We start from the raw sequence: 13,676 nt of genomic DNA on the forward strand, positions 1-13,676 counted from the left end.
CTGGGGATATTCCCCTTTTCTCGGACTGAAAGTATTTAACTGGACCAGACCTTAGACTCCATGTAAATGTACATCAAAGGTGTACCTAAGAAAAAGTTGCACTACATATTGAATGTTTACTTACCCAAGCAGAAAGCATATGATTGCAGGCAGGCAATTGTTTCGCTGTATTCGAGTGAAAGTCTGAAGGAGGAATACAAAGAAGATGGATACAAGGGGCTACTTTGCCTGTCTGTGGGAGTGACACTGGGGGAGGGGTACACACAACCTTATTGACAATATGCTGCCAGCTTTAATACTGCTCATTGCCTTTTCCTCTCATTAAATAGCAGGGTGTGCATTTTACAGCTGCTGTTCAGGTCCTAAGTAGAGGGCGGAAAGGCTTTATAAAATGTGTCAGGGCTGGCTTTCCCAATACCAAAATCAATGTATTCTAAGATACTGTCTGGAAAAATACATAACGAAAATGTATCTTCATATCATAGCCCAAATATTCATAATGACTAAATGTACTTCTGAGTGAATATGCCATAATTGTCGAAAATCAAGGGATGACGACTTACAAGAATTTCAAATCCCACTCACCTACCACACAGTCCTTCTCTGGTGCAGCTCCAGCAGTATAGAACTACTTCCCTTAAGACACTAGGCATCTTGAAGATTTCCTTCAATTCCACTGAAACAACCACGTTTAAACTCTAACTCGACCTATAATTTCCCTTTTTCTATTGTCATTTTCCTCTTCGTCTCCACTGTTCTCCTTCTAACTTAACACAGTCCAAACTATGGTTACTTTCTTTCTCTCCTTTCCTCACCCCCCCCACAACTGCCTTCACTCCCATCTCTTCCTCTTAATGCAACGTCTGCCGACCCGCATGTTTGTGTTCTTCCTTTGATGCTGAGTTTATTGTGAGTTTTAACTTTTTATACTTATTCTCCCTAGCTCACCAATGCCTATGATGGGTAAAGGTGTGCTATATAAAATGTGGAATACTTAAATAAATGAATTGCCAGTATTTTAAAGAACGCTTCTTGCCAACAACAGAAAATATGTCACACTTACTCTTATCTGAATATTTTACCTCACTTGGTAAACACAATCTCCCATGACACCAAATGTCAGACACTGCTGTGTCCACTTTACTCTTGCTTTTAAACTTTCACAATTCCACTCGGTGTCTTCACTTTTAATCTAATCTTTCAATCTGTCCTTGCTTTCATACTCTAGTCACAATCAGTGTGCTTTCAAACTCCAGTAACATCAATCTTTCTTTGCTCCAATAATTCCATTCTCACTAACAGATTTTAGCATGGTTACTTTCATATCAGCTGTTCTGTATGTATTTTTCATTCTCTGATTTTGTTTTCTATACCCAGTTTCAAACGCAGATAATGTAAATGCGTATATGCCTTGGTAATCCAATAATCATACCATGTTTGTATCCTAATGTAATAACTCATATCTCTGTGTACAAACTAATACCCATCTTTGTCATTCTAGGTCTCCATTTGTGCACCTACTACAGCGAAACTTTCATTATGACGCAGTGGGATCACCAGATTTTAAATTCTCATTATCACTATCGGTTTCCGCTTTTATTCTTTAATGATGCTTATGCACTGTATCTCTAATTTCTAACTGATGATTGCAAGTAATCTAAATGTAATTCTTTATATTTTTGTAATCAATTTTGCTTCCATATTCAGCAAGTACTCTCTTTGTCGTTTTTCGTTGACAATTTATTTTATGAAAACGGTTTTTGCTGCCACAATGAAAGCTTTAAAAAGCATCTGACCACGGTGAATAGCAGAACACATTCCAATATGAAGGTGCAGAACATTTTTAATCAACTAGATATGATAGATAAATTCCTTTATTCGGCATTATACAAAACACTATAAAAGTTCAGTTAAAATACTAGCAATACAGACAATCTTAACCTCTATACAGACAAATAGTTTAAAATGGGTGCAGCAGTGTTCATTACAGTTCATTAAAATTCAATGATCCCTTTCTAACCCCCACTCCTTTCCGCTGATCCTCTTGTCTCTCTTAATTTCAATGCTAACCTTAGGAAACTTGTAATGGCGAGTGGGGTAAAGGGGTCTTGCGCCATTTTTAAGTGTAGAAGGGCAACCTTGGCATGTCTCAATTTCAGCCAGTTTATTAAATACAGGCGCCTGGGCAATAAATAAAAAGGGCAGAGTAATACAAAATGAAGGGTATCCTGCAGAGATCGATGATCGCAGCCACATGGACCCTTTGGCTCTCCATAGTTAATAAAACCTGCTGGTTCAGCTAATAAATAATGTAAAATGTTGAGCCTAAAACGTGTTATTAAAAATCTATCCTGAGCGTTATATGTAAGGGCGAGGTATGGTTCCATTCCTTCGCTAGACCTCACTAAGCTGTAGGCTCTGACTAACTGTTTGCCCCATTCCATCTCCTCTCTAGCGGCTATCTTATAAGTATAGAACCTCTTCTTCACACTGGCCTTATCCCGGTCTACACCTCTGGCCGGGTCTGGGAAGAGGTCCTTGCAGCCAATTTTTTCGAGGACAACCTTGAGCGACTTCAGCCAGGGGATATCCATTCCCTTGTCCCTGCCTAGACAGTCCATAATAATTTGTCTGGTCAGTTCAGCCTCCGGGTTGTCCCAAATCTTGAGCCATGCTAACAGGGGTCTAACTTGGATTCTATCCTCTATAAAGCCCCCCCCCCCCCAGCTCTTCATGCGCAATATAGGCGGGAACACCCTTTGGGACCCGTAGGGGCCTTCTCATATACTTGTTCTCCTCGACCTGCAATTTATCTAAATTGGAGAATCCCCAGAGCTCCGCTCCATATGCTACCTTAGAGTAGCAGATAGAGTTATATAAATTCATCATTTGCTCCAGGGACCACCGGCCTAATCTACGGCCGAAATTCATTATTGCCCCTGTGCTTGACAATAACCTGTTACAACGCTCCTCAAGTAAAACTTTAAAATGTAAACGCCCATTCAACAGAATGCCCAAATAAGAGAAGGATTGCACCTTCTCCAATTTGCGTTCTCCTATTCTATAATTAAAACTTTTCCTTGGTTTTTACCCTGCTTCCATGACGTATGAATTGGTTAGGTTGGCAGATAAATCTAGGTTTTTCATAAAAAGCCTCAAAGCCATCTATTAGTGTCTGTAATCCCCGTGGAGTACGAGCCAACAATACTGCGTCATCCAAGTAGAGTAAAACTGGGATTGTTCTTCTACCCACTCTTGGTGAATCTACATTTAGGCGTAGTAAGGCTTCCTCTAGACCAGTTATATACACCAAGAAAAGGAATGGGGCCAGGATACATCCTTGTCGTACACCACTTGTGCAAACGAAAGAGTCTGTACAACCACCCTCCATGTTATATCTTACGTTAGCCGATGTGTTCCAATGTAGGACTTTTAGGATCTTTATAAGATCCTGATCTGCCCCTAAACTGTTCAATAGGTCCCACAACTTCTCCCTATTGACACAGTCAAATGCTGCCGTGAGATCCATAAAGGCCAAATAGACCGTTTCTGTGCCAGCGATCGTATATTTGGCCACCAATAAATAAAGATTTTAACATTGGTCTGTGGTTGATCTGTTGGCCCTAAAACCATTTTTAATCAACTAAAATAAGCCCTTATCAGAGCCCACCGGTAGGTGGAATTATTACAGAAAAGAAGTAAAACCTTTCTGCCCATTTTATAGAAAGGATACATAGAAACTGACAGCGAAAGTGCAGAGAATCTTTATTGAAGGACTGTCGAGAAAAAATAACCCATTAGCTCTTATATATTGCAGTATTCACTCCTTACAAATGAAATTATGCTATGCTTTGTGAAAAGAAGATGAATGACTCAAAGTAACACTCTTTTCATAGCATGGTATGATCTTGGATTTGTGGCACCATGGCTACCTCTGAGTAGATTCAAATAATACAATTCTGGCTGACCATTAAACATCTGAGTAAAGGCCCTAGCCACTTCTATGGGAATAATGTTCCACAAGAAGCTAAATAAAGCATATCAGCTTACTGTTTGTGATTCATCAGAACCAATGCCAAGTAACAGGAGGGGAATGAAGAGATCACATAAGTGGCCCACCGTCCAACGTAAAATAGATTGAAGAACCTAGCAAAAGCCATGATCTCAGAACAGTACATGATTTTAAAGCTCACTGCATCTCACTTCTTCATAATAATAACCAAATCTAAGAATGTATTAAGAGAAGTAAAGCGGACAGCACTGTGGTCCTAATGGCCTCCCACCCGCCTTTTACAAGCACAACCCTGATCATTGGGCACAATTCTTCAACAAACTATTTGAATATTGCCAATTAGTTCAACAATCCCCCTATCATGGCAAGGCTCACCCTTGCAACCAATCTATTAAAAAAAGTTAGCCCGAACAGCTACTGCCCGACAGCACTGTTGGATGCAGATTGTAAGTACCATGCTTCCCTTCTCCTAAAAGAGCTATAGATTTGGGCACAAAGTAATAACTTGATTCCGTTTAATCAAACTGGCTTTAAACCAATGAAAGTCGACTGATAACCTTGTTGCATTATCAATGCCCATCAAAAAGTAGATAAAGGGCCAGCTCCTATATTCCTGCTTAGTGGCTTTTAGTAAAGGATTCCATCATTATAATAGGAACATACTATGGAAAAACATTTGCATGCCAAAATATCCCAAACCATCTCTTACATGCCATTTAATTATTATATTCCGATACCTAGGTACATGTTAAGCTTGGGATAAATTAGAGGATATCCGCTAAAATAAAACAAAGATTAGTCCTTGCCCCAATATTATTCAACTTGTACAGAATCAGCTCTCCTTGCATTACATCACTTTAGCATGCGGACAAAGTGGCCCTTTTAAATCAAGCTGCCGTTGGCTTTCAGAGGCTGCTAGGGTTCTTAACTAATACTGCACAACAAATTAAATGGCAGTTGACCTCGAAAAAAAACAAATAGAGTAATCTTTGGGAGGAAGTTAATTAGGAACGAAACTTGGCATTTGGAGAATTGGTGCTTAAGTAAAAATAATAAATGCAAATATTTGAGGGTGTGGTAGGACGATCAAAGGAGCACCCCCAACATTTGAACTCCCTAAAGCCAAAAGACTCTTCCTATCGATTTGTTTTTTTTATCTCTACGAAGAACAAGAAATTAGTCACTCATACCGATAAGGTAATCAAAGCAGCACGTATTCCCACCATGGCTTTTGGAATGGAAGCCTTCTCTGAAAGATTCAGATTTTTCCTTAAAAACACTCAAAGTAAAATCACTGATCATTCTTCTGACTTCCACGAGCACATATAAGGTAAGAATTCAATTTACTGGAACAAGTGACCCAAAAAGCAGCTTTTCTAAAATACGCGTATACATTGAAACATGCACGCAATATCACTCTGAAGAACTTTATTTGGCAGAAATTCAAACTGGCCTTACCAACAAAAAAACTCATTGGCTATTATGTTGACTGCATGTCTGAAGCTAGAATGTATGAAAGGCTTATGATATCAGAATCTGCCACGCAGGCTATCAAAAAGCTGCCAAATGAACAGACAAGCACAAGCTCAGCAGAAGAAGCCATGTGTGGTCAGGAATACATTCATATAATATCCATAGAATACAAGGCTATTTAGGCAAGATTTTTAAAGCACACTACAAAACCAGACCAAAACAGCTCTGATTTGGCCTACTACCTACTTTTGACTTCATGCCCAAATAGGAGGAAAGGCACGTCAAACAGATTTGTCGACTTTGCTCAGGCTACCCAGAAACACACGAACGTTTGATGCTTTGCATCTGTACAAGCCAAATCCATGAGCGCAGGCTAATGTTACTGAATGTTTTTATCCCTTTTAGCTAGTGTGGTGAGTTCTGTCATGCTGTTGTTAGGTTTATCAAATGTATTGACTTGGTGAACTAATTACTTGCAAAGAAATTAATGTCCCTGCCTGTCTAATATCAGACTCATGCACTTGCAGCCAACAATGGACAACTATCTTGCCTACAATACTATGCACTTTATGTAACTAGCCCTCTTTAAATGTATTTGTTAAACTATTTATTTTAAGTTTGGTGATTTTTTTTAAAACACATTTTATTTGGTTATACCGGATGGAATTTGGGCACAGCCCTACAAATACCTGGAGGAAAGCAAATTGGACAGGAATACCAATATTTCAAAACCTTTGCAATACCTGCGAACATGCAGGGAAATACAACCAAAACATTATGCAGCGAATTCCAGTCACGTTTCTATATCTAAGATATGGTCACAGAATGACAAACAATTGTGTAGTGTAGAGTGATTATATCCAGAGGAATATACCTATGTGGTAATTTCGGTCAGGGGTCCAGGGATGGTAGGGGAGGGAGCTCGATCCCACGATACTCTGCCCAGCGAGTCCAGATCTTCCAGTGCATATGGGGGCAACCACGTGCCAGAAACACTGCAATCTCTGCACCCATACAGTTATCTAGCTCTGCCTTCCACTTGCCTAAAGTCGGGGGGGTCCCTTTCCATAGCTGTGCGATGTTGCGTTTGACGATAGTAAGGGCCAAAAAGAGTAAATGTTGCTTATATTTATTGCCCCTATCCCATCTATACTATGCAAGAGGAAGAGTTGCGGGTCATATTGGAGTTCCCATGATAATACCTCACTGAGGCAGGAAGATACCTTGTGCCAGAAAGGTTGCAACTCAGGGCAGTCCCAGACTGTATGGAGAAATGTCCCTTCTTCTCCGTCGCATCGTAAGCATGCAGGGGATTAGATGGCGCCCATCTTCTAGAGCCTGGTTTGAGTATAATATGCGCGGTTGTGGTGTTCTGAACCTTCTACTTGAATTGAATGAGACGGTACCGTGTGGAACCTGCCGCGACCCGAGGGCTAGCAATTGCCTCTGCCCAGTCGTCGCCGGTCAGGTCGGGAATGTCCTCCTGCCACGCGCATCTGCTCTTGTCGAGGGTAGTCGGTGTGAGTGGTCAGTGTTCGATAGATTTGTCAGATTTTGTGTAGGCCTAAATATTCCATTAAAAGGCGCCCTTCAAGAGGATGCAATTCCGGTAGGGACTCCAGGGTCTGGATCAGGGGGGGTCAAAGCATGGCGGAGTTGGAGGTATTTGAAGAACTGGGTCTTATGCAGTGGAAAATCTACTTTGGAGTTGCTGGAAGGATTTCAGTGTAGTACCCCGCATCTCACCACCCAGGGTAGAGATCCCTACCAAGTCTCTCCCACAGAAACCCAGCAAGGCTGCCACCGGACGGAGGTATGTACCATGCCACAGGGGAGTCTGAGTTAGCATCCCACGCCACCCCATCTGCTTGACCATGTCCCTTCAGAGATGTAAGACCACTTTACTTGCTGAGGGTAACGGCTCCAGGGAGTCTGGACTATAGAGGGGCTGGAGAAAGGGAGTATGCCCCATTGCAGCTTGCTCGAGTGCAAAAGCCGGGTCGGTTGGGGAGTTGTACCACCATTCATTTATCAGGACATGAGAGGCGAGATAGTACGTATAGACGTCTAATGCTGCAATTCCCTCACAATATGTGGACTGTGTGCATTTGCGTAGCGCTACTCTAATCACACCGCCGTTCCAAAGAAATTTATTAAGTATTTCATTTACTTGCGTAAACCAGGAGCGCGGAATCTTGCAAGGGAATTTTTGCAGTCTATAGAGAATCCTGGGTAAGGAGACTATCTTGAAGATGGCAGCTCGACCATATAATGATAGTGGAAGGGAGGACCATATTGTTGTTTCACTAGTGAGGGTCGCGAGCAGTGAGCTGATATTGTTGGCCCACAAGATCTTAGGGCTTGGTGATATGAAGATGCCCAAATATTTGAAACCATCTGTCGCATGGGACAGCAATGTTGCCCTGGTGCCCCGTCCCTGATTGCCGCATACTGGGAAGAGCACAGATTTGGCAGGGTTGATACGTAGGCCGGTAGATTCCCCGGAACAGTCTAAGGATTTGTAGGATACGTGGTTCGGAGAACCACAGATCCGTCATAAAGAAGAGGACATCGTCCGCATATAACGCGATGCGGTCTGAGTGTGATTGGGACCAATCAAACCCACGGAGCACCGGTTCCCCACGAACCTAGGCCGCCAAGGGTTCCACCGCCAGAGCAAACAGTAGCGGGGATAGGGGACAGCCCTGCCTTGAACCTCTGCGGATGGGGAATGGATCAGAATGATGTCCTGCTATACGAACAGAAGCAGTTAAGCTAATATAAAGTAACCGGACATATGCTAGAAAGTGAGGACCGAAGTTTACCGGCTCGAGTAACTGGAACAGATAGGCTCAACTGAGTGAGTCAAACACTTTATTTATGTCCGCTAATAACAGGTCTGCTGGGCGCCTCAATGTGGAGGCCATCTTTATGGTGTTCTGTACTCTGTGTATATTATGGCGGCTGGCCTGGTGGGGCATAAAGCCCGAATGGTCAGGATGAATTAGGTCTGTCACACACGTTCGAAGACTATCAGATAGGACCTTTCCTAGTAACTTGGGCTCAAAGTTAATGAGAGAAATGGGGCGATACGATGACGGGTCCTCCGGGGGGGGGCCTGGTTTAAGGAACAAGACTATCTCCGCATGTCTCCAATCCCGAGGTATGATACCCGGTTTGTGTGCATCTTGTAAGGCAGCCAGTAGGTGAGGGCCTAGTATATTCACATTTGGTCTCAAGAACTCCATAGGGAACCCATTGGGTCCAGGGGCCCATTCTGGATGGAGAGCGTGGAAGGCCCCGGTCAGCTCATCAAGCATGATAGGGGCATCTAAATGGTCTCGCACACAGTCGTCCAGTCAACGTGGTGGGATGTCTGTAAGAAATTCAGCTATTTGGGCTCAGAAAGTTGCTTGCAACTGTCATATAATGAGGAGAAGTGCCGGGCGAACTCCCGAGCCACCTGGCCTGGCAAAGAGCATAGGCCTCCTCCCTTATCATGTATGGTTGGGACCACTGCGGGCGATTTGTCAGCTTGGCATAACCTGTGGAGCATTTTACTCGACTTATCACCCCACTGGTATATCCTGTGTTGGGATGCCACCCCTATCTCCTTGGCTTCCTCCAGTAGATATTGTTGTATTTCTGATTGCGTGTGTAGCAAATTGCGCCGAAGAGATGGACTGGGGTCTAAGTTGAGTTGTATCTTGCTGCGTGCGTTTCTCCTTGGTCAGATGCCTGATTTTAGCACCACGAACAGTAGGCTTCAGAGCCTCCCAGAGGATACATTTAGAGGGAGCAGAAACGACGTTCGTGTCGAGATATTCCACTGTTGCCGTATGTAGCAAGTCCTGATAGTCTGGGTTTCTGAGATACCATGGGGACAGCCGCTACCTAAAGGGGGGTCTACGGGAGAAGGTGTGTAATTTTAAAGATATCAGAGAGTGATCTGAGAGTCCTCTAGGAAGATGTGTGACCTGTGAAACCCTATGTAGAAATGGATGAGGCGTAATGAAGTGATCAAGGCGGGATTGGGAGCCGTGCACCGCCGACAAAAATGTGAAACCGAGCTCAGTGGGGTGGTTTGCCCGCCATACATCGGCCCAGCCTAGGGTGGATGCCAGGATATTCAGTTTATAGGGACCCACTGGTGAAGGACCATCTGTGCTACGCTGCCTATCAGCAGGGCCCATACTGTCTTTCCAGTCGCCGCCCAGGAGGGTGAAGTCCCTCGGCAGATCCCACCAAAGTCTGGAGACCCTGTCAACAAATGTGGCTCCTAATGGTGGGAAGGAGATAAATACTGCCGAGGGTGATATGTTTCCAGTGGAGTGCGCCTGTGATCAGAAAAAACCTTCCCCAAGCATCTACCCAGGTGCGTGAGTGTTGGAAGGGGACTCTGCGGTGAATTAGGATGGCCATGCCTCGTGACCCTCTGGTTAATACTGCATGATATTCCTGGTGGAAACCGAATCTGGCAGGACAGGGGGTTTTGGTACCCTTGAGGTGAGTCTCCTGGAGGAGTAGATTGTCAGCCCCAAAGCGTTTGGCTTGACGTAGGACCGCGCCTCTTTAAATCTTATTGAGAAGTCTCCTGACATTCCACGAAATCACTGTGAGGTCCCCATAAAGGGGACTGTCAGACTGTGCCGTCATCTGTGTCTCTGTAGGCATAGTAAGGATACTGTCTGAGTCTAGAATGAAAGTCTGTATATCCAACAACTGTATAACTTGGTTCCCCAAAATAACGCCTCCCCCTACCCGACACTTTAAAAAACTAGGAACATTTGTCACGGGGTAGGGTTCACCGTGCCCCAGCAAGGGGATGCCAGGTCCCTACGCCAACAATACCCAAATCACCCACAAAACATTAACATTGGGGGATAAAAAGTCTGGGGCGCAGCCACTCAATGGCTGGGCGTCCACGCCCGTTCAAAGGACATTCACCACAAATATAGTCTCAGTGAGAAGAGGCTTATAGCTAGCAGGTTTTGCCACCATGGCACAACTTAACGGCTCAGGTGATATGATCTGGGCTTGAGGACCGCCTGTCTGAACCGTATCTGTGGCGCCTTTTAGATTTGGTCCTGCGAGACCTGTTGTGCTGTGAGCTCTGGGAAGAGTCTGATTCCCTTGACGGAGGTGTATGTGGTCGGAGATGTGGGTGTTCATCAGTCCATGCAAAGACCTCCTCCGGTGAGTCGAAGAAGAATGACTTAGGGGCATATTAGCAAGGAACCTCGTTAAAATTATCACCGTTTTAGCGGCAGGAAACTGATGCTTATACGGTGATAATGGGCTTGCTAATATGCGTTGTAGAATTCCAATAGAAGCCCAGGTTAGATGTCCTGCACATCTAACCTGGGCTTCTATAGGAATTCTATAACGCATATTAGCAAGCCCATTATCGCAGTTTTAGCAGCAGTTTCCTGCTGCTAAAACGGCAATAATTTTAACGAGGTTCCTTGCTAATATGCCCCTTATAGTTAAAGATGACTCGCATCCTGGAAGGATACAGGATCATATACTGCAGGTTAAGTTCTCGTAATCTACGCTTTGCGGCCACAAAGGACTGGCGTTTGCTGTGGCACCAGGCACGTGTAGTCTGGAAAAATTATTATTGGCTTTGAGTCGTATTGGAACTTTTCTTTATGAGACCTGGCGAACTGCAGGAAAGCGTCTTGGTCAGCGTAGTTCAGAAGTTTTGCAATCACTGGTCTGGGGTTCGCGCTTGGAGTGGTTTCTTTGTCAGCGCCCGATGGGCCCGCTCATGACAAAACATGTAGATAGCAATTCCGCTGGCATAAGATCCACGAGCCACCGGGCGACAAAGTCAGTCATAGAGGATCCTTTGCACCCCTCCGGCAAGCCTACGAAGCACAGGTTGTTGCGCCTCACGCGACCTGCATCATCTTCCACCCTGGAGGCTAGTTCTCGGGAAACCACCTATCAGTTTATTGACCTTTTCCTGGAGGGTAGACACCGAATCTTCCACCATCGACACCCGAGCCTCTGCTTCATTAATGCAGTCCACAGCTTGTCGAAGGTCCTAGCGCAGGAACGAGACCTCTGACCCCACCGCACCTATTTTAGAATCTAGATGGTCTCTGGCGTCATTGATCTCTGCTAGGAGGACAGCAATGTCGGGTACCGCACCCCCTCCGTCACCACCGGTGGCCTCCCGGGCAGGGCTAGTAAACTGGTCCACGGTGCCTTGTTTGGGGCCAGAGCCGCCGGGTTTGTCTCTGCCCATAGTAACCGCTCAGGTAAGCCGGGGCTACTCGTGGGGTGAGAGGCCTGCACTGTCGCTGGGACGTATGGTTCCGGACCGAGGGGTGGTGCTGGGCTCGGTGTAGTGGAGCTCCGTCGGGGGGTCCTCATGGAATCAGGTGGTCCCTGGGCCGCTAGCCGCACCGAGCCTAGCCCAGCCGCTTCTGCAGTCCATGACCACCCACCAAGGAGGCCCGGTAAGGGGACTGGACCGCCCGCCAACAGCACTCCCTCCGGCCCTCTTGCCTCTGGTATTCAACGGTATGGTGGAGCATTTAGGGGCTGGGTGTATTCCGTCGCCCTCAGATGTTCCCAAGGTTGAATGCTAACGGGGGAGGGGGGCCCCCTGTCCGTCAACGGGTATCGTGTTGGGAGGTCCACCCCACTTACCCCTCTTGCAGGCACGCCGTTGATGGAGGCGGATGGTATACAAGCAATCATGTCCGTATCCGGAGGGAGGGGGCTGAGGACCCCTGTGGCCGGCTGTGTCCCCCTTGTGTTCACTGCCCGTGGAGCTCCTACAGCCGGGAATGCGAGTTAAGTCATCCGCGTGTGATTCCTCCGGTTACCGGGCCCCGGATCACATAAGCTTCTAAGTGCTATGCATGGTTGGTAGGCCTCATTGGATCAATGGCATCGAATTTGGGGGAAATGGCCACACGATAATTGCAGTGAAGGCTAGGGCCGTTCGTGGCTCAGTGGCACTGCAGCCTCGGACGGGACTCGTGGAGCTCCAGAAGGTGGAACAAATCAGCTGCGGCCGCGTCCCCAGAGGCCTGGACGCTCCTGCCCCTGCATGGCGCGGTCACGCCTCGGGTCCGTAGGCAGAGGCCCCATGTCCTGGGGGGAGGGGTGGCCCCGCCGCCAACAGGCCCCGCTTAAAGTTGGGGATAAGAGACTCACTGTGCGCACCCCCCCCGCCCGCTCACCTCTAGGGCCTCAACCAAGCCCCCAGCCTTGGGTGCACTACAGGGCGCCGGACCGTCTTCCAGGTGGAAGGCGCGTGCCAGGTCCCGATCAGCAGCTCCCCCCAATGCTTGCTCAGCGTAGCATGTGCGTCGAGACTCTGCAGCCACCGAGCTCTGGAAATGTTCTTGGCTGGTGGGGTTAGGAGTAGGAAACACACATCAGCAGGTCCTCCGGACAGTGTAATTGTCGGATTTTGGTTGGATTATGGCGTAGACGTTCGGAGCCCGATCAGGCTGTGTCCGCCATGTTGGCTTCTCAAGCCACGCCCCTAAGTTTGGTGATTTTAACCTGTCTGTTAATCCGGCATATGTTGTATAACTGTGTAGTATGGAATGGTTTTAATTATCTGAAATACATTACAAATTCAAATAAACGGTATCATTCTATTTTTTCAGTTTTTTATTAAGCGGTAATCTTTGGTTTCCTGACTCATAAAATGAGACTTGTTAGTTATGTATTTTAATGCATTTTTTTTTTATTCGTAAAGTTTTTTCAACATGGCACTGCACTATTGGTAGCAAGGTGGATCAAACCTTGGTTCATATTGCAGAAATAAAGTCAATGAACCTGCAGTAAGACAGTTAAATAGGGCTAGTTTATAGCAAAGAACGTAGTAGATTATTTATCAGAAGAAGCTGAATAGCAGCAAAGTTTGAAGTCTCGCTGAGTGTCGCCAGGATTCCCAAAATGACTGCACACTATGAGCAAAGATCGGAAACTCGATTAAGAAATAGAGAAGGGGCGAGGACAATGTTCTGAAAAGTACAGCACATGAGGCGTTCCAGATGCTTAGGATGGAGGATGCAATGTCGGTGCTGGAATGAGGGGTTCCGTTACATACACCTCAGACCCGCTGCAGGGGGATAGTCCACAAGACAGGAGGGTGGAAGATATTAAACCTCTAGAAGACCGAACATAGACGGAGCCTGTAGTAAGGACGTCAATATCCCAA

General features: G+C 45.8%; 1 protein-coding gene across 1 annotated transcript in view; it reads right to left on the bottom strand.

The window, feature by feature from the left end:
- LOC147673986 (E3 ubiquitin-protein ligase TRIM39-like) overlaps window positions 1-13,676 on the bottom strand; it is a 149,267-nt gene that overhangs the window by 36,769 nt on the left and 98,822 nt on the right. The window lies entirely within an intron of this gene.

Source organism: Lissotriton vulgaris, chromosome 12 (genome assembly GCF_964263255.1).
Source record: "Lissotriton vulgaris chromosome 12, aLisVul1.2, whole genome shotgun sequence".
NCBI lineage: Eukaryota > Metazoa > Chordata > Amphibia > Caudata > Salamandridae > Lissotriton > Lissotriton vulgaris.